We start from the raw sequence: 20,774 nt of genomic DNA, 5'->3' as shown, positions 1-20,774 counted from the left end.
AACAGTGTCTTGATAGTGAACAGTAAAACTGCAAGAATTGTTGTCTCCTAACCAGCCAAACTGGTAAAGGGACAAAAGTTCCAACAGCTAATCGGTCACCTGGCTTCTTTTTGAGATAATTTTTTAAAGAGTAGCTATGGAGTATGATGAAAAATTTCACACAAAATATACCTATATATTTTTATTTGAAACAGGACACAAGAGAGAAACAGTTCGATAACAGCATCTCATGTGAAAAGCTTACACAAGGCACTGCAGTACTCAGATAGTCAATAAAGAAGTAAGCATATGAAATTTAGTTTCAAAATATTATATAGAGTATCACAGGTAATAAGGTTCTTGTCAAAATTCATAAGTTTGTACAAAACTACCTTAGCAAACAGCCATTCTATGTTCCTTTTTGTGTGTGCATTCAGAGTTTCATTTTCATTAATCAGATTTGACTTTAAAGATAAAGATGGTTTCATTCACAACTAAGGCAATTTTCACCCAAACAGAGTAGAACAACTCAGGCAATTTTCATCTAAATAGAACAGAAAGACACAAAATACTATCTGTATTGTGTCTATCTATCATCACTTCAGCTTAAAATGCACATGAAAAGTAAAGAAAGAAAGATCACATGCCAGGTTGTTTTGCATGACAAAAATGATTTTCTACAGAAGAAGCGTAAATACCACTGGCTATGTCACTTTGAGGCTAGGGAAATTGCAATTTAAAGCACAATTGTAGAAGAGAGTCCAACAGATATCAATTTTGTAAAAGCTCCAGAAAAAATGTTTGCCCTTTACTACTAGTCTCTGTCTCAGCCTTATATAAAAAGTGATGATTTTTTACTCCACATATTATGTCTTAAAAACTCAAATGTATCATTATACATGCATTGCATCTGTTATATGAATGTCCCATTTTACTGAAAATACTAAAAACATGCTCTTGCAACAATTAATATAACAAATCATGTATTTGTCTATTAATTAATGAAAATGTAAGAATGATTCAAATGATTCTGAATTTGCTTTCAAGTATGTTATCACTACTTTTGGCCCAATTTATTCTGGTAATCATTTGCAACTTTTTATAATTAAAGGGTCAGGCACCCATAACAGTTAGAAACTGGCTGTGTCCCATTCTATACTGCAGGGACCAACTTGTCTCTTTTGGGAGACCTTGGCTTCCATTAATTAGCTTGTGAGAATCGTGCTGGTATTCCACCAGTAGCCCAAGACTTGTCTCTTATTCTGTTTCCAGCAAAGTTATCACTTCTGGAGCACAACAGAATAATATTTGGCCTAACACACGATGGTGGTCCTGCCTACTTGTAGTAGTAATTGGAAAGCTTCCCCGTTCAGCAGTGTGTGGGCCACTGTTTTAAGTATAGCTTTGTTCAGTGCCTTTAAGCCAACTGAGCCACTGTTGCATGATGGCTCAAATAATCCCTTGCTGTCCAAGCAATGTGTTATACAGTAGAAAGTCCCCCATTTTGATGATATGCCAAAGACAACTTGAATGTTGGTTTGAGATGAGAAAGTTTCCTATGGTCAAAAATATGGTCACTTATTTTTTAACTCTACCCTTGCTACATTAAGGGCAAGATTCAGGGGAAGGAATTTAAAATGAGGAATTTTGAATGGGTGGTGTTCTGAGATCTTCCTCCAAAGCAAAGTGCTTACTTTATTTATTCTCTGCTACATCCATACATAGAGTGTCATAGACACCCAGGGATGCTGCCCCACCGGGATGCTGGAAGAAGCAGGGGACCGGAAATGGGACAATATTTTCCCTGGAGTGCAGGTGGATGGCGTCCCTGGAATGCATGGGGGTCACGGAGCTGCAATGCACAACCCTCTGCGAAGATGGAGTCACCGCCAGGGGACGCCCGGATGTGGTTGGAACCTTGGAGGGCAGCACTTCCGCCACACCAGGAAGTGATGCCGGAAGAATTTCCAGGGACACTCGGAGTGCTTCCGGGTGCTCTATTGATACTTCCGCCACACCAGGAAGTGACGTCAGACGGAGGACCTGAAGCCCATCTGGGACAGTATAAAAGGGGCCACCTCCCTCCAGAAGGAGAGCCAGAGTTCAGAGGAAGGAGATGAAGCTTGTGAGGAGGGGAGTGGAGGTCATTGTGAAGCAGAAAAAGAGAAAGGACCGAGTGTGTTAATATTGTGGTGCTGTGAGTTAATAAAGTGTGCCTTTTGGACATTCTGGTGTATGTCTGTCTGTGTCTGGGGGCATGCTTTTCACAATGGCACACAAAGTGGGGTCTTCCGCCTGCTAAAAGGTGGGGACCCTACTTTAAAAATTTTTGTGAAGGCAGTCCACACAGCAGACGAAGGCGCACACACAACGCGGCACACTCACTTGGGACCACAGCTCGTCAAGATGCTCGCCGAGGTCCACGCTGAACAGACGGTTAACTTGATGAGGAAGAAGAAGGGTAAATGCACCCTGAAAGTAACAGCACCTGAGTCAAGCGTTGTCTACGCAGACGCACGGGTTGGCGGAACAGCAGAAGAGGCCACCCAGCTGCAGCACGCTCGGGATGACGGGATCCGGGAGGTAAGCCTCACACATAATGGGGATACACCTAGCTGGGCTTGCCTGGTTTTGTTTTATAGAAGGGGACTGCCCGGATCCGCGTCTATGGTCGAAGTATGCCAACCCGTGGAGTGATGGCGAGACGGCATCAAGAGATGAAGAGGAGCTGCTACTGACTGTAGAAGGGCTGCAGGGTGGAAGCTACCCGGAAGACTCTTCCCTGATCGAGTCCACTCATAAGGTGGAGGGAGCACTGGAGGACCGGAAGTCCCTCCCAGAAACAGGCACAGAATTGGACGGAGTGTGTTGTGTGCCCGCCGCTGCGTAGTCAAGAACGGGACCAACGAATGTCAATCCTGAGATGGACATTGACCCACCGGAGCATGCGCAGGAACTCCTCGGCTCACAGCTGGACGGCAGGGCCGAACGAACTGTAAGTTTGCCACCGGCTAATGTTTCGGTTTTGCTGGCGGCTGTATGGGAGCTGGAGGAAGCCCTTCGGCCTGTACAGTCGCCTTTACAGGTCCTGCATTTAATGAAAGATGTGATCGACGGGCTGAAGAAGAAAACAGAGACTTCCGTGATGGCCGTAAAGGAGTGAGGAGGGAAGTATAATATAACACTCTTCAGCCAGAGCACTGAAACGGTACAGGTGAGTACTACCAGTACCGGAAAGAAAAGAGGAAGCCCGAGCGAAGGGAGCCGTGATGTGGGTGACCAGACTCCAGTAGCAGGGCATCATACAGTAAATCAGGGGATGAGTATTAAGCACGAAATGGGAGCTGGAGTATTAGGGAGGTGCCGGCTGGTATGTGTCGGCATGCAAACCGCCCAGCTCCAGGAAACCGCCATGCTCGTAACCCGATTGAGAGGACTGCAAACAGCACAGTGTTCCCCTTTTTTCCATAAAGGGATCCAGGCTGTCGTAGCACCCCAAATTAAAGGGAGGCACTGTAGAAAGACGGGCGGGTCTCCCAACAGAAGGAAGCGTGAGCCCAAGAGCTCACGTACATTAAAAGAGCACTCTCCACGGGGGTGGAGAGAAGCCCCAAACCTGGCTGAGAGAGAGGCGGAGCAGAGATTTCTCGATTGTTTTCATGTCCGTAGGGAAGAGGCATTAAGAGGGCGCCGGTGTTATGAGTGCCACGGCATTGGGCACACGTGGAGACATTGTCTGTATGGCAGTACAGACGACTCCTGGAGGGGGCGTCGGTACAGCGTCTCCACCCTTTTTGCTTATTTTACAGAGCAGGACAGTGGACTGCGGTATGCCAGCCCCCTAACTCAGAATGTACCAGCCCTCTCGGGACAGACCGCCTCATCTACGGACTTCAGCTGGGGGAGGGGCAGTGTCATAGACACCCAGGGAAGTTGCCCCGCCGGGAGTGGAATAAGCAGGGTACTGGAAATGGGACAATATTTTCCCAGGAGTGCAGGTGGGCGGCCTCCCTGGAATGCATGAGGGTCACAGAGTTGCGAAGCCCAACCCTATGCGAAGATGGAATCACCGCCAGGGGGCTCCCGGAAGTGGTTGGTAACCTTGGAGGGCAGCACTTCCGCCACACCAGAAAGTGATGCCCTTCCGGGTGCTCTATTGACATTTCCGCCACACCAGTGGGGTATTGCACAAAAGTAGAATTAAGAAAGCCAGGATAACAGAACAGTCGCGGCTTGACCTAGTTTAATCAGTGCATCCTGGCTTAATCCGTTGCGCGTTTGCTGAGCCAGGATGAGAACGCGCGGATATGTTAAGCCAGGTGTATATAGTTTGGATAAATGCGCGTTCATGGTATTCTTAAAAAGATCACGAAATCGATCACAGAATCACCGATGCAAAAATGGACAAAACCCGTGCGGCATACTTTTCGCCTAATGAGCAACAGCTTCTTATGGAAACGTATGAAGAAGTGAAACATATAATATGTAAAAAAGGCAATACAGCTGCTGTAATAAAGCAAAGAGAGAATGCCTGGCAAACAATAGCGGACCGATTGAATGCGTAAGTAGTCCAAATAACCAGTGCTCCACTGAAACCCTCATAATTACAATTCAAGGAGTTACTTGTCATTTTCAAAAATAATTGTATACTTTGCCTTAAATGTGTCCAGTGGACATGCATTTAACATGAAGAATAATTGCAAACACTTACCCACTATATGCATCTATTTGATATATTTAGTTTATTTTATGTCTCTAATGTGTTTAATCCTTTTACTCTTATCTATTTGTATGTAGGTTTTGTTTCTAATTAATTTGATGTAATCTATAATCAGATAATTTGCTCTATTTTTATCCATCTAATCTATTTTATCATTTGTATCTTTCTATTCCTCTTAAAGAACAAACATGTCTGGCCAAAAAAGGACTTGGCAGCAAGTCAAGATTAAATACAAGAATATTTTGCAGGCTGGTAAGTGACTTGTTTGCTGAGAACATAGGTGACATGTTTGCTGACATTTTATTATCTGTGCTGATTTTAGCCATAAAAAAGAAAAGTCATATTACTGGTACGGGGTGGCCCTCCAACCCAAGACTTCACCCCAGCAGAGGAGCTGGCCCTGGACTCAAATAAAGGGAAGCCAGTGATTGAAGGGATCCAGGGAGGGACAGCCACTGACTCTGGCCCAGCAAGGGATACTGGCCTCTTCATACAATGTACATTATTGCCATACTACTGCGCATGGAAAATATTAAAATCCATTTATATTTTGTTATGTGGACTGTGTGACTTTGCTTTACCTTGCAGTGGCTGGTAACACTCTTACACTTTTGGATCCCCCAGACTATGATTTGCCGGTGAGTATTCTTTATTAAATCATTGGCTTTGCGTGTTCTGTCAAAAATATCAATACCAGTAATGAATATGGCAGAGGGAAGCCACATCTACAGCAGTGGAGTGCACTTCTGCCGATGATGAGACCGTGTCGTTGGACTCTAGAAGGCTCGAGGTATCATGTCAATTTTGTGGAAATGGACACATTTTTTAAGTTTATAATAGATAAGAAGTCAGGGAAGTGGTACTAATAGAAAATATCATTTGTTAAAGGATCCTGACATTGGGCAGTCTGATAAGCAGCCTGGTAACATAGTGAGTATTGCCTAAAGTAAATTTACATTATGCAAAAATTGTGCTATGCTAACAAAAAGGTGTTCACAGAATTCACAAACTGTCAGACATCTCTACACAACACATCTTAAGAGACAGATCGAGCTTTCAGAAGTCAAGATTGATGTGAACAAAAGAAAGCTGCAGGACATGGACCTTGACATGCAAATTAAACGCAAGACACTGAGGAAACTAGAACTGGAAATCCAGAAACTACAAACAGAAGTAAGTGACTTCAGTTCATACTGTAACCATGACTGTAACCCAATGTATTAATCATCATAATTTGTTCTGTCCACAGCTCCAAGCTGACAAGTGATAACAGCAAAATAATAAAAGAAAAATATTCCAAAACCATTGTGGTCTTCTACAATTTTTATGACTGTCAGGTACACTTTATAGTGATCGATCCAGTGAAGTGGAACTAGAATTTGGGAAGATAACCACAGTGTGTGCTACTGATGCCAAATAAAATGCATGTACACATGAAAAGTTATATAGCCTACATTATCCTTTATTAAGGGATGGGCTAAATCAAAACTAAATTAACTGAAATAATTTGCAATGTATTGTTCTCTAACAAGTCTACCATTTCTGTTATCTGGGAATATGGCAGCATTGTCCCAATCAACATCCAAAGCAACTCTGGGAGCCCTTTCTTTTCTTAGGCTGGCAATATTGTGCAGCACTGTGCAGGCAACAGTCACGTCGCATGCTCTGTCTGGGAAGACCCTCAGGTGGTGCAGGCACTGAAATCGGGATTTCAGGAGGCCGAAGGTCATTTCAATTCGAGCCCTGGTTTTGGCATGGGCATGGTTGTAAGCTTGCTGTGCTGGGGTTTGGGGGTCTGTAAGGGGAGTCATCAGAAATGTCTCACAGGCATAACCTTTGTCCCCCAGCAGCACACCAGAGAACTCACCTGTGAATACAAAACATAATTCTTACAAGTACTGTACTCTTGCTGTTCAAGGTGCTTAAAAAATGGGGTGGTTTACCTAGAGAGAGTCTCTGGTAAATTCTACTGGCCGAAAGATTCTGGAGTCGTGGACTGAGCCAGGCCACTTTGCCTCTAAATTTGTGATAAGGCAGTCAGCATCACAGATCATCTGTAACAATATATAGCCTATTAAGGTAATTTAATGCACAGAATAATTATGTAGCTGACAGTAACCATTACTTATTCTTACCTGAACATTGACACTGTGGAAGGATTTCCTGTTCACATAATCTCCCTCATGTGCCCCTGAGGGGCGTTGGATACTGAATATGGGTGCAATCCACTGTACCAATTACATTAGGAAAAGCTATAACACAAAACAATGACTGTCATACTGTGACTGTGCTAATGTAACATTTTGTAGTAATCTGTTATTATTCATGTTACCTGCAATCTTGCAGAACTCCTCCTTGATGTGGATGAATCTTCTGTGGCCAGGAAGGTGATAAATATGTGCACAAGAGATTTCAATGCCAGACTTACTTTTCTTATTGTGCGGCAAATAGTGGCTTTATTGAGGTTTTCTGCATCACCGACAGAATACAGAAACATGCCACTTGCAAAGAATCGCAGTGCTATGCAGACCATCTGTGGGACAGTGAGAGCATGGCTCCGTGCGGTCCTGTGCTGTATGTTTGGACCCAGCAGCCTACACAAATATCTGATGCCATCACTTGAGAATCTGTACCTCTCAGTCAGATATTCGTCTGAAAAGGCCAATGGGTCTGCCCTATCTCGGAAGACTCTTTCATGCCTGAATGCTCGTCTGAGTATTAAAACTTCCTCATCAACTACATCATTCAACAAAGGGCAAGCCATTGTGGATAGGAAACACACAAATCTTTAGTCTATATATACTACGTATTGACCTCGTTACGGACTTAATTGAAACCACATTTGCAAATTGAGGAGCCATTTCTTATTATCTCATCAACTGCAATAAAATATAATATATTGATATTTTTTATCATTCAACAATACATTTCTACTGTATACTTGCATATATAGATATACATAGTCTATATTCTATTTCTCATATTGTATAGTATAGTTCTTTTGCACTGTGTTGGCATTCATTGTGGACAGCAAAGTAATAATTGCTCAGGAAAATGTGCTTTCCTCACTGGGTGTTTTAAATCTCTTTAAATCTCGAATAATATATATATTCATCAAACCTCTGACAGTGAAATGAACAGCAGTTTTCAATAATAACTAAAATAACAGTACGCATAAATAGATGAATGACAGTATATCTAGTTTTTTAATGCAGGACCATGAAATGACTAAAACACATTAATATCTAGTAGGATTTAGGGAGGAACTAGCCGATAAATCACTAAGATTAATCTTAGCCTGGTTGTTAGCCTGCTCTGGAGCAGGCTAGCTGCAAAGTGTAAATCTCCATAGTAACTTAATGTAGATTAATTTAGCCTCCCTTCATGCAACCGAGTCAGGGCTAAATTCAGCCCGGATAACCAGAAAATCCTAGCTTAATTCCTTATCTTGGTTTTGTGCAATACCCCCCAGGAAGTGACGTCAGATGGAGCACCTGGAGCCCATCCAGGACAGTATGAAAGGGGCCACCTCTTATCAGAAGGAGAGCCAGAGTTAGGAGGAAGGAGACAACGCTTGTGTGGAGGGGAGTGGAGGTCATTGTGAAGAAGAGAAAGAGAAATGACTGAGTCTGTTAATTTTGTGGTGCTGTGAGTTAATCAAGTGTGCATTTTGGACAATCTGGTGCCTGTCTGTCTGTGTCCGGGGGCATGCTTTTCACAAGACCAATTCTTAATTAATTTTCTGAATGTTTGAATCAATGGCATCCTTTCCATAGCTTTCCTCCAGGGTCCAACAGAAATAGCCAGTTCAAAATGGTTGTCATCTACCTCTCCTCTATTAGGACTCAGAAGAACCAGCCACAGATAGGATAGCATTCCATCACAGGAAAACTCCAGAATGTAAATGTCAAAACCTTCAAGTAAATAAGCGGCACTTTATTTGAATCATACTCTAAGATTTGCATGCACATGTAAGAGAGACAAAGTTACTTCTTGCTTACAAAACACTATTGTGAAAGAATGCTAAAGAACGCTGCTATGTCCCTCATGTACAGTTTACATGGCATCTTGAAAAATAAGTGTATGCATGTGCATTGTGAAGGACTTTGTCCCACCCTTGTTTAAATTCTGAATGGTACAAAATTATTCCAGGATCTCTGAAATCGGTAAAACTTGCCCAACCCTCATATATTCTACATTAGGTTATAGAAGAGGCCACGATTGTCTCGTAGATCACTTGTGTGACATCATGCTGTATGTTGAAGTGATGACTTTTTGTTTCTGGTCACATAGTATTTGGAGCAATACAGTGCATGTTTTGTTTTAAATTGTTTGTCTTAATTTTTTTGTGCAGATCAAGTATGATTATTCACACAAACCCACCATGTATGACCAAAAGAGAAACCAGGAGATTTAAATATATGTATTCCACCCCCATGACGTTTTGAAGATGTTTTGATTCCTATCCCCTGATTGATTACTGCCTACTGTTCATCTAAGTCACCTCAGTAATCATTACAAAGTGACTCAAAAATTATGGGTGAAGACTTGCATTATGTTTCAGCCTGGGTTCCTCCCCTGGCTGGGGTTCACATTCCTTTTTATGTTTGTTGTTCATTTTTATTTCTTTTGTTTACATTAATATTGTTTCACACATTTTTGGGAGGTTCCTCAAGAGATGAGGCCACTCCTAAAGGCTGAGGGAGAAAAGTAATCTCTTTTCATTCATTGAATGTGCTAGGTGGTTTTGGTGAGTTGTCCTGTGATTGTGATTATTGTCTGTTATTGATTCTCTAGATTTTGTGGTCTTCATGATCTCTTTTTGACTACAAGACTGTATTTTTGGGACTTGTATGTTTTGGATTGCCTTTGCTGTTTAAGGCAACTCCATCTGGACCTCTTGTGCTTATCGGAGCTTTATTGTTTTCAGAGCATTTTTCAGAAATAAATCTTTTAATTTCTAAAGATTCTTCGGTTGCTCGTTTTTGCTCCAAGCCAATGTTTGACAGATCCTTTCACTTATGAGGGTTTTGCTACATTTTTGGGGACTTTTTGCTAAAGTACTCCTAAGTTCATGACAACTCATTTTCGTTAACTTGCTGGACTGACATTAAACATTGTTTTACTTCTGAAAACACAACTCTCCCCTATTTCTGTTGCTTTTTTTAACAGTATGTATAGTTGTGTATCTGTAAGTCAGATAATTCCCATAGCATTATGTAGAACTGGGCCCACGTAGTAGTTTTTCATATCCTCTCTTGACCCCTGCAGGTTTATGCCTACAACCACCATGGATACTAAACTTACTAAACTATAAGAGTTTACAATTTTTACTTATTTCTATTCTCATTATTAATACCTAGTTGTGTCAGGCTAAACTGAGGAACTCTGGTGGTATGCCATGTTTTGAGATTTGTATAGATTTTATCACCTTCCCACACAGTTATTCCAAAGTGTTTCATATTTTTATTTTTAGCCAGTATCAGCTACAGTGATATGGAAGCAGCAAGGATCTCAGCATCATATGCAGCTTTTATTTGTTGCAAATAACACAGTTTGAAAATAGTAGTTCTAAACATATGCAGGAATGTTGTAAAAATACACACTAACCAATAATAATGAAATGTTTTGATTAGTAAAATTTGTTCACCATGGTGTTGGGTCTGTATATATGACAACATATTTTAGAAAAATGAATCAACTGGACAGATAAGTGGCCAGAATCCTATTCATGTCACTTTTTCAGTAATAACCTTCCTGCAATTAATGAACTATACATACCTGAGCCCACTTAACAGCCCCCCCTATCCATTTCCAAGATAAAATGTTAAGAGTATTCATTTGAAGAAAGAGGAAAATAAATACATTGTATTGTTTGTTTTGGAGCATTTATTGAAAACACCACATTAACAATATAAATTTACACATACTGTATACTTTTTTCCAGGGAATAACATCACACTTTCTGCACTTAAAAACCACATTATTATAGTATTTTTGCAATTCCTGAAAAGTTTAGTTGGCTCCATACAACCTGACTGCCTAACTGTAGAGCAACTATCATTATCATAAAAACTAAACTAGTGAGTTACCTGTATTTGTATACTCGAGTGAAACATAAACTTTACAGTGAGTTTACATTAGTCAGTTTGTAAAATAGTAAGACTCACATGCTAAGTGCCCATACATACACAACAAAATGGTATTGTTATTCTGACTAAAGGGATAAGATATGCATTTTAGAGCTTACATTAGCCGGCTTGCAAAGTAGTAAGACATATGCTAAACACACATGCTTGTAGACTGACATAGCCATTGCAACTGAATTGATTTAGACACACATTTTTGAAAGAGCTTACATTTGTGTAAAAATATAAAAAAAAAGACACAGGATCTGCTCTACTCAATGTACTTTAATATGGGAAGTTCATCCTTCATATCATCTATAAATCTGTGATGGTCAGTATGATTTTCTACACTGTAATGTGCTGGGCTGGTAACATCACTTCAAGAGAAGCCCACCAAATTAACAAACTAATTAAAATGGCAGACTAAGTCATGGGACACACTCTGGACCCCCTGGAGATAGTAGGGAAGGACACAATTAAAACGAAACTGAGTGCCATTATGAGCAATACTGCATATCCTCTGTCTGACATGCTAACACAAAGAGTTAATTCAGTCAACCAATTATTCAGCAGAAGTGTCTCAAGGAACGCTACTGGAGCTCCTTTACACCAACAGCAATATGCCTACATAATGCCTCACTGTGACTGTAGCAGCCAAGTCAGAAGTCTTGTTTTCTTTCTTTGTAAGTTTTTCTTCCTTTATAGTCATTCTGGTGTGTGCTTAGACCATATTGTGTGTGTGGATATATACATATTTATCTATCTATGCATTTATTTATTTAAAGAGATTCTGTAAAAAGCCAAATTCCCTTAAACTCAAAAATAAATCACAGATCTGCTCTCTCCATGCAACAGCACCTTCCCTCTCACAGGTTAATCAGAAGGCTGCTTCAACTCTCTACCTTACTTTGTCCGTTCCACATCTCACCTCCTCTTCTTAGGTAAATTGGAGATCTTCTTAGGTTTCCAGCACTGCACAAAAAATTAATTATTTGGTAATCCAGAAGGCTTCCTCACACAGGCTGACGAGCTCACACAGCTACTCCACAGCACCCATCTCCCGTAGGCTACTCAAAAGAACAGCGCTCTACAGACAGCATAGCATCTTTACAAGATGATGAAGATATAACCTAGCAGCTGTTACTCCATTTTAAACATCTGTGGGATTTCTAAAACCAATCCCAGTGGACTTCCCATTTGTCCTCATCTATTGGAGTCCTCACGATTCTGCATACCTCAAGCAGGCCACACACGCAGCCCTCCCATCCAGAAACCTACCTGAAAATTGTACAATTGACCTTTTTCTGTACTCACTCTCTAGGGGCCACTCAGCTCACTTAGAGCTTGTCTTATTCTCTGCTGGTAACAGACTGTTTTTTCTCTTACTGTAGTTTCGCTCATACCCCACAGGTATGAGACAACTCCATGGCGACAGTTCCTACCACATTTGTGCATGCACAATGCTTAGCAAATGTCAAACTATCTGCAAACTCACTGCCTCTTGGAGCGCAACATCGTGCATGCACCCTGTCATCTGTAATTTCTTATGAGCATCCTATCCTGCACTACTTCAAACACCTAGGTAAGTTAAAAGAAACTGCTTAAACAAGGCATGTACATCTAAAAACAGTTTCATAATTATCTGAAACAAAAGCTTGTGACCTACTCTTGTCACAGGGCTCTGCTCCATTTTTGCCAGAGTGGCTTCATTATTGTAAAAGGGCTCCAAGACACAAGAGATGAGTACAAATATATAAAAAAAAAAACTGACCTCTTAGCTTATCTGTTGTAGGTCATTCATCCCTGTTCCTTTACATGTCCTAGTATTACCACATATACAGACATATAAGTCGAATGTGGAAAAATTACGCTATTGGTCCAAAAGATTATGATATGCTAACGCCCACCTGAGAAAGTAACCACGGAGCACACTACCTTTTTTTTTCTATGTGGGTGCAGCAATGCACTGTATCAGTGTGTACTCCTAATCTCTCTCTCTGTCTATTGTGCCTATGTGACCACACAGTAATACCTGAACTATTCCAAAGCAACATTTGCACTGATTTGTGTTTTTTGTTTCTAACACCCTCATACACATTTATTGTAAGAGCATCCCTTATCTATGATGAAGTGTTCGATCAGAAGAAAATATGAAGCTGGTTTTAAATGAAATGTCATTAAAGTAGCAAAAGAAATTGGTAACTGCACTGCTGCAACAAAATTTGATGCGTCTGAGAAACTGACAAGAAGATGTAAAAAAAAATTAAAAATTTAAGTGTTGCATTTTTGAATGGCCGTCGGGGTCTGATTTTATGATCGATATTACATGTTTCAAGACCTGACTTATACATGAGTATATACGATATTTTGGTTTTTGTGGGTGGAGCCACCCTGATGTTACCACTCCTGAGCCCTCTTCTGGCTATTTAACCAGAGCAGAGCAGACTCCGAAGGAGGAGAACATTGTTTGTGATAGGAGTTTATAGGTATTGTTATTTTCTTTGGATTGTCTAGCTTCCTTGAATTATGCATTCTTGGACTGTAGACTTGCACTGTCTTTATTTTTAAATTTTTAATGTATATTTTAAGTTGTTTCTGGCAGTCAGAATTTTTGAGTTTTGATGTTTACATTCAAAGCACAGTCTAGACTATTCCAGGTAGATTGTGCTTCACTATGTGGTAAATATGTGCCATCTCAGCTACTGTCACTTATAACAATCGTAAGTAGTAGGCTACTATGTTACTACTTTATTTTTATATTACTTATAGTATTATTATATTATATAACTTTATATTATTAGAAATTGAATGGCCATTTCTCCTGTTAGCTATGCTTATTACATGGCCCCTATGCTAGCCATGGCTTTGGGTGTATGTAGATCTGTCTGAATTATATTCTATATATTTATTATTAATCAAATTGTCATATTTAAAATATCACCAAAGCATCATCAACATGAGGCACAAGGAATTGTGCAATGCTCTGCATGCTCCCTCTCATTTTAACAGTGTGCCTCTCTCCAGCACCATGCTGCTTGACATCACATACAGTATATTGTGATGTGCAGTAGAAAATGCTCCAGAGCACACTTAATATCTCCTGTAATGGATTCAAGCCATGGATAATGGCATTCACCTTTGAGGTGTTAATGCTGTAAATGCCTGTGTTTTGTAGGAGGAATCAGAGTCATGTTAGAAGCAGCAGCCACATGACTGTTGTCTAAATGCCTTACACAATTAGTGTCTTCATATCTGACAACAAACATGACGCAGGTGAAGCAGAGGGAGAGAGGGCTAAAATTGCTATTTTACTTATGTATTTAGCTAACACAACTTTACAGGTTTTTTCAAGGAAAACAATTATTATAGTTGTTGATTGTATTATACATTATTGTTCTTCCCTCAAAGTGGGTGTAAATTGTAAAATGAATAAATGTATTGATTTTTTAACACTAGTATTACCTACAAAAGCCTACAAAAAAACTTGCACATCCGTCCCACTTTAAAACACTTTGCACCTCTCCGTCAGTGTCTTTTGTCCTTTAAATGTGTTGATAAGTAGCAAACAGCAAGCAGCCTGCTATTACATCCCCCACCCCGCACAGTTTTCTCAGCTCAAGTCTATTTACCTGCGTGTCAGTTGCTTAGAGTTGTATAGAGTGAGAAGTCAATCAAAATGACACCTTTAATAAATACTATATCTTTATTTGGAACACTTGCATTTCAAGTGTGTTCCGTGTCTACAACAATCTATGTAAACACATCTTTAAAACAGAAATGTTTTTCATGTTTTGGTAATAATTGACAAAATGTAGACATGAAGTGTATAATGTGTGAAGCTTGAATTCCAAATATCAAAGAAACACTTTCACAAAAGGTACAAATATAACAGAACAAATTCGCTTCCATTCAAAAATATAACTGCAGAAAAACAACCAGTTGCTATGACAGCTTCGGTGATGCAACGGTATCAACTGTTGACTGGTAATATAAGCTTCTCGGGTTCGATTCCAGACAAGTCCATTTTGAGAAGTGAGCTGCTCGTATTCTTACTATTTCAGAATAAAAACATGCATTTGATTCCATTCTGTAACAGCCGGTGTAATTTATGATACTTGTAAAGGTTAGCTTTGTTTTTTTTTTTTATTCAGTTTTATTCTCTCAGCTGCGTTCACGATCCCAACTCCCAACATTCGACACTGCTGTTTTCACATAGACACGCTGTAACAGAGGTTAACTCAGATGACGATGACGGTTCTACATCGGATCAAAAATGCACTTTTGCCATTGCTGTACTTTGTATATGTACTTAGGAAGCACTGCACTATACTTGTGACTGTAGGAAGTAAGTAAATAAATAAAGGTAAATGGGTAAATAACATTCCATCTGGTTTTTATGTAAGTAACATATAAATGATAATGTTTTGGGCACATGCAGCGTCCTTTGTATGTAAGAGCCACATCGAACTGGACATTCTCTGATCTGGAGGGATAAAAGCTGATACACAAACGCTGGTGAATCTGCCTTCTTCGTATCTCACCATCACTTTATATTTTTTATTCAGTTTTATTGACTGTTCCTGCTGTACTGAATAAGTTCACACCTTCTGGTGCACAATGTCAATGCAGAACGGAGAAAAAAAAAAAAGAGACAAATATATGGGACATTGGGTATAAAATTAATCAGAAAACATCATTGCACTAATGCAATATTATTTGAAAACTAACAGCGTTATATCGGGTGTGAATTTATGCTGGCACTGTTACTTAGAGTCAGATCAGGAGAGGCGGGGGGGGTGTTAGAGCATGATCATGAAAAGAGAATAAAACTGGAGCTTATCCAGTGCAGCCCCCCAGTGCAGACACACTCCGCCCCCCCTTCCGATCTGACGCCGTTTTCAAATAAAGACGTGGTACAAACTTGTTTTGTTACACCGCCTCTTTATTCAGTTTTATTCTTGAGTGTTCCTGCTCACGCTGAATTAGTATGAGCCTTCTGATCCATGATGTCAAAGCTGAACTGAAAAAAAGAGAGACTTAGGTATATATGACATTTCAGAATTCCCTGTAAAACAGCGTCACATCGTGTGTTTGGGGGCAGAGAGGTGTTGTGGGAGCGTGAACATGAGTGAGAATAAAACAAGTACTATACATTTGCAGCGGCTGTTACAGACGTAAATCAAATGTATGTTTTTATTGTAGAATTTTAACAATAAGAGCAGCTCTCACCTCAAAACGGTAAACTTGAGAAGCTGTCAGCATCCATGCCAGAAGCTCTTGATTGGGAATCAGTAATTCTTAGCATTGCACCACGCAAGCTGTCATACCAACCGCTTAACATAACCTGCTTTCTTTTTTCTTTGTTTATATTCTTGAATAAAAGTGCGCTTGTTTTGTTATACTTGTACCTTTTGTGAAAGCGTTTATTTGATATATGGACTTCAGTCACATCATGATGACAACTGCATGAAGGTATGCAAATGAATATAATGTTGCATTAGTGTAACAACGTTTTCCGAAATGTACAATACAGGTCATAAAATTAATTATTCCAAATGTTATATATACCTAAGTCTCTCTTTTTTTTGTCAGTGTGGCTTTGACATCATGGATCAGAAGACGCATACTAATTCAGTGTGAGCAGGAACACTCAATAAAACTGAATAAAAAAATTCACATCCACAGTCATTCTCAGTCACTCACAACACTCACATCCACATCCACAGTTTTTCCAGTCTTGTTCGTGCACAAGACCTGACACGGTTTTCAAATAAAGATGGGTGTAACAAACCAAGTTTGTACCACGTCTTTATTTGAAAACGGCGTCGGATCGGAAGGTGGGGGGTGGGGGGGGTTTGTGTGTGTCTGGAAGCTTGAACGTGAATCAGACAATAAAACTGGGGGCTGCACTGAATAAGCTCCAGTTTTATTCTCTCAATCTTGACAATTTCCAGAAATTCATTAATCTACACTGGCCTGACTCGCAATAGATAACATATCTTGTTCTATATGATCTTTGTGCTCCAATCAAAACAAAGTTACAAAGAGGCAAAAAATGTGAGGGAAACACACAAATTACACAAAATCCTCTTTATCTGGTTCAGGGTCACAGATACTGGAGCTTATCCTATAAGCATCTGACTCAAGGCAGGATCCAACCGCATTGTTACTCACTGAACCACCCGGCGGCCCACTGATAATTAACAGAACAATTAAGGCACAATTTAATACTAACCATATGAACAGCAGAAAAGACTGCACTTTTGATATATTTGAAAGATCTTGGATAAATGTTGGATTATATTATTTAAATTCTATCAATTGATGTTATAAACACATTTTGTAGTCCCAATTGTTATTTTTACTGTTAAATAAAGACAATACAACAAGTAAATTACTAATAGAAGTTTTGCAAATTTTGGGGGCAATTAAAGACTTTCAGAACATTTATTGTTTAATCCTTTGCGCATAGAAATAATGCAATTTTCAGATTTAATAAGTATGTGTTATGAACTGTTGCCCTATACATTTATATTAGAGCTTATCTTTGTTATAATACTGATTAATTCTTCAATAGGCAGGTTTGGAATCTATCATGTATTTATTTTGAGATATTTATTTTTTAGCCATTGGGTAGTTGAGTCTTTCTTATAACACGCTTGAGTTTACCGAATTATAGCCTAAGATGTTTTTAGTAACTCTTAAGATTTTGAGTCAAAAAACATGAGATGTGTGTTTGATATACTAATACATCACCAAAGTGTTGGGGCACTACTAAAAGAATTAACAAAAATAAACAGAACAAAAGAAATTAGTACTGTATGTCCAAGGAGGCTGTCTCCATGGGAGAATTAATCTTATTGACTGCATTGTTCATTAAGAACGCTGATGTCTGCCCAAGGGACTAGAAGGAGCATGGCTTTCAATAAATAAGCAGAAATTACTTCATGTGTCTGGGGTCTTTTCCTCCTTTCATTTATATGAAAACAGAGTCACAGGTTGTTGCCAACTTCATTATATTCAAATTCCTCCCCGTTATATTTACCTGATCAATGTCAGAGACACACTCCTGAGGCTTGTGCATATGACAATATATATACTAGCCAAACAAGCAAATTTTCAGAAATTTGGCATATATTGGAATCAAACAAAATATATATGGCTAATTGATAGCGAAATGTGATAAGTTTAGATTGAAATCACCTTCCTGCTAAGCACTGTCCCAATATGCGGCATACAACTAAATCTGATGTTTAATTTATTATTTCATGTTTATTCTGTTTTAACAATATTTTAATATTGTACAGTGAAAGAACATTGTAATAAATATGAACTTTTACAATAACACTTAAATAAATTGCTTTTTAATAGTGTACAGTTATTGCTGCCATGGAAAAGTCATATCATATAAAGGAGCACTGGAATCATCAAATAGAAGGGACCGTTAACCTCCTTAGCATTAAATCTGAGCTTTACTCTGGCTGCGAAAACCATGTTAAAAGCGGCGGGGCAACTGTACAGATGTGTCTTGCTTAAGCATTAGAACTGAGAATCACTTGGGCTGTGAAAGTGCTGTCAGTGCTGCCATTCTTTGGAAAAATTATGTCTGAGTATAGGTTTTCACTAATTATGAAATCTCTGCACAAAATATCTACCAACAATGAAGACTTTGATGAGAATACCCATCCATTACCCAAAATGAATTTGGGAGATATACCAGGTGTCACACACCTGCGACTAGGAAGGTGTTGTATGGACCAAGCAAAGGTAATTCCATGCCAGGCCAGGGGGTGGCAGGGTGCACTAAACCTTCTCCTGTTATCTCAACGGACCAGCCATGGGAAAACCTGTCTGATTTAAAACAGATAACGTCACTTCCGGTTCCGGCGCCCAGAAAAATGTCACTTCCAGTTCCGGCACCTAGAAGATTATCACTTCCAGCACCTACTCTGAATAATGAAGAACATCACTTCCGGTTCCCTTACATCACTTCCTGTCCTATCCCTTAAAACTGCCATCTTGACAAACCCTCATCTGTTCTGTTTTGGTCTCGGTATAGAGAACATCTCTGTATATAACAAGAATCTTTTGCAGCCAGGAATAATATACGGGTGGCTGCCCCAAACCTTTTTAAGTGTGTTGAGTCTATTCCTTTTACAGTGGCGTAGTCAGCAGGACGGTGACCTCCTGGAGAGAACGGAAGTCAGAACAAAACAAAGACTTAACACACTACACCCAATGCAAGAAAAGTCAGATGGGTAAGTACCACTCCCAAATTTCCGAGTGGGGGTCGGTCGGGGCATGTCAGGGAAAACTTGAGTATGCTTTGACCCATCATCCTGTTAAAGGTCCGGGTAAGAGTAGAAACGGGAACCACAGGATAGAGCTTGGTGCATCTGGGAACACATCAAGGACTTATTATGGTCTCTTGAGAATGGGGACTGCCCCTAAATATCCCACAAAAGGCAAGCCTTTTGATAAAGGTGGGAGAAACCCAGGCTGGCAGGTGGAAATCCTAATGGCTTGGACCTATAAACCTGCTAAAGCAATAAAAAAGCAGGCCATGGCTTTATGGGTTAAGGTGGTTACAACCACACAAACAATTGAGACACCAAATAGTGGAGCAGGTGGCCTGTGCTTTGTTGCTCCGTGCCTTGCCTGGAAAAATCACCCAGCCGACCTGGGGCTTTACTGATATTGTCTCGCTAGCCAAGGCAATAGAACTCCTCAAGGCAGAAACTGGCTTCATTTAAAAGGGAGCAGTGGAATGACGACTCCCTTAAGTTTGCAAAGAATGCAGTCATTCTGATAGATGGCCAACGCACATTATATCCAATGCCACAAGGTCCTCACTTTGTGTTAAATAGTGATCTGTTATATCAGGTAGCTGACCATGAGGGGGAAATTAGGTCACTGTTGTTAGTACCACGGACTTAACAGCGACAAGTCTGTGAACTAGCACATACGCATCTCCTGGGAGCCCATTTGGGACCCGAAAAAACACTTGAGCGGATTAAGCTCAAATTCTTTTGGCCCAGAATTAATGAGGAGGTCCGCCGCTTTTGCACATTTTGTCCGGAGTGTCAATTGAGGCAGATTCCTAGGAGGGACCGTGCTCCTCTAGTTCCATTACCCTTAATAGATGTCCCTTTTTAGCATTTTGGGGTCGACATAGTAGGACCCCTAGAACCCCAGCCAGAGGTTATAAATATATAATGGTCCTGGTAGATTATGCTAGACCGGTTTCCAGAACCTGTTCCACTGCTGTCAGCCACTTCAAAAACTATCGCACGGGAATTAGTAGGGGTATTTACGCGTGTCAGCATCCCTAAAGAAATCCTGACGGATCAAGGGAAACCTTTTACCTCGCAGACGTTCAGGGAGACTGCCAAGTTACTTCAAATAAAACATTTTAAAACCTCTGTATATCATCCTCAAACTGACAGTCTTGTAGAGAGGTTTAATCAAACTCTCAAACAAATGTTACGTAGGGTATTCAACAAGGACGGACGGAACTAAGATCAGCTCCTCCTCCTCATCTTTTTTGCATATCGGGAAATCCCACAAGCCTCCACGGGGTTCTCACGTTTTGAATTATTATATGGACAACCCTGGGGCATATTAGTCATTTTAAAAGAAGGCTGGGAGGAAGAGGCCCTCCCGCCAACAAATATATTGGAATATATCACACAATTACACAATAGATTTGAAAAGATCATACCTATATTGAAAATACATATGGAAAAGGCACAAGCAGCCCAGGTCCGATGCTACAACTGTGGTACGTCTCTTTGGGAGTTCCGACCAGGAGATCGAGTCATGGTTTTAGTTCCTACCTCACATTCTAAATTACTGGTTGATTGGCAAGGCCCCTATGAAATTAAGGAGAGGAAGGGACTGGTAGATTATTTGGTTAAACAACCGAATGGTCGTCCCAGTGAGCAGAT

The 20,774-nt window shown here is 40.2% G+C and overlaps 1 pseudogene; it reads right to left on the bottom strand.

The window, feature by feature from the left end:
• Positions 1-6,678: 6,678 nt before the first annotated feature.
• Positions 6,679-7,463, bottom strand: LOC120529578 (annotated as a pseudogene).
• Positions 7,464-20,774: the final 13,311 nt, after the last annotated feature.

This window comes from Polypterus senegalus, chromosome 5, assembly GCF_016835505.1.
Source record: "Polypterus senegalus isolate Bchr_013 chromosome 5, ASM1683550v1, whole genome shotgun sequence".
Classification (NCBI taxonomy): domain Eukaryota; kingdom Metazoa; phylum Chordata; class Cladistia; order Polypteriformes; family Polypteridae; genus Polypterus; species Polypterus senegalus.
Note: the sequence above shows the minus strand (reverse complement) of the source record. Positions and strands in the feature narration are given on the sequence as shown.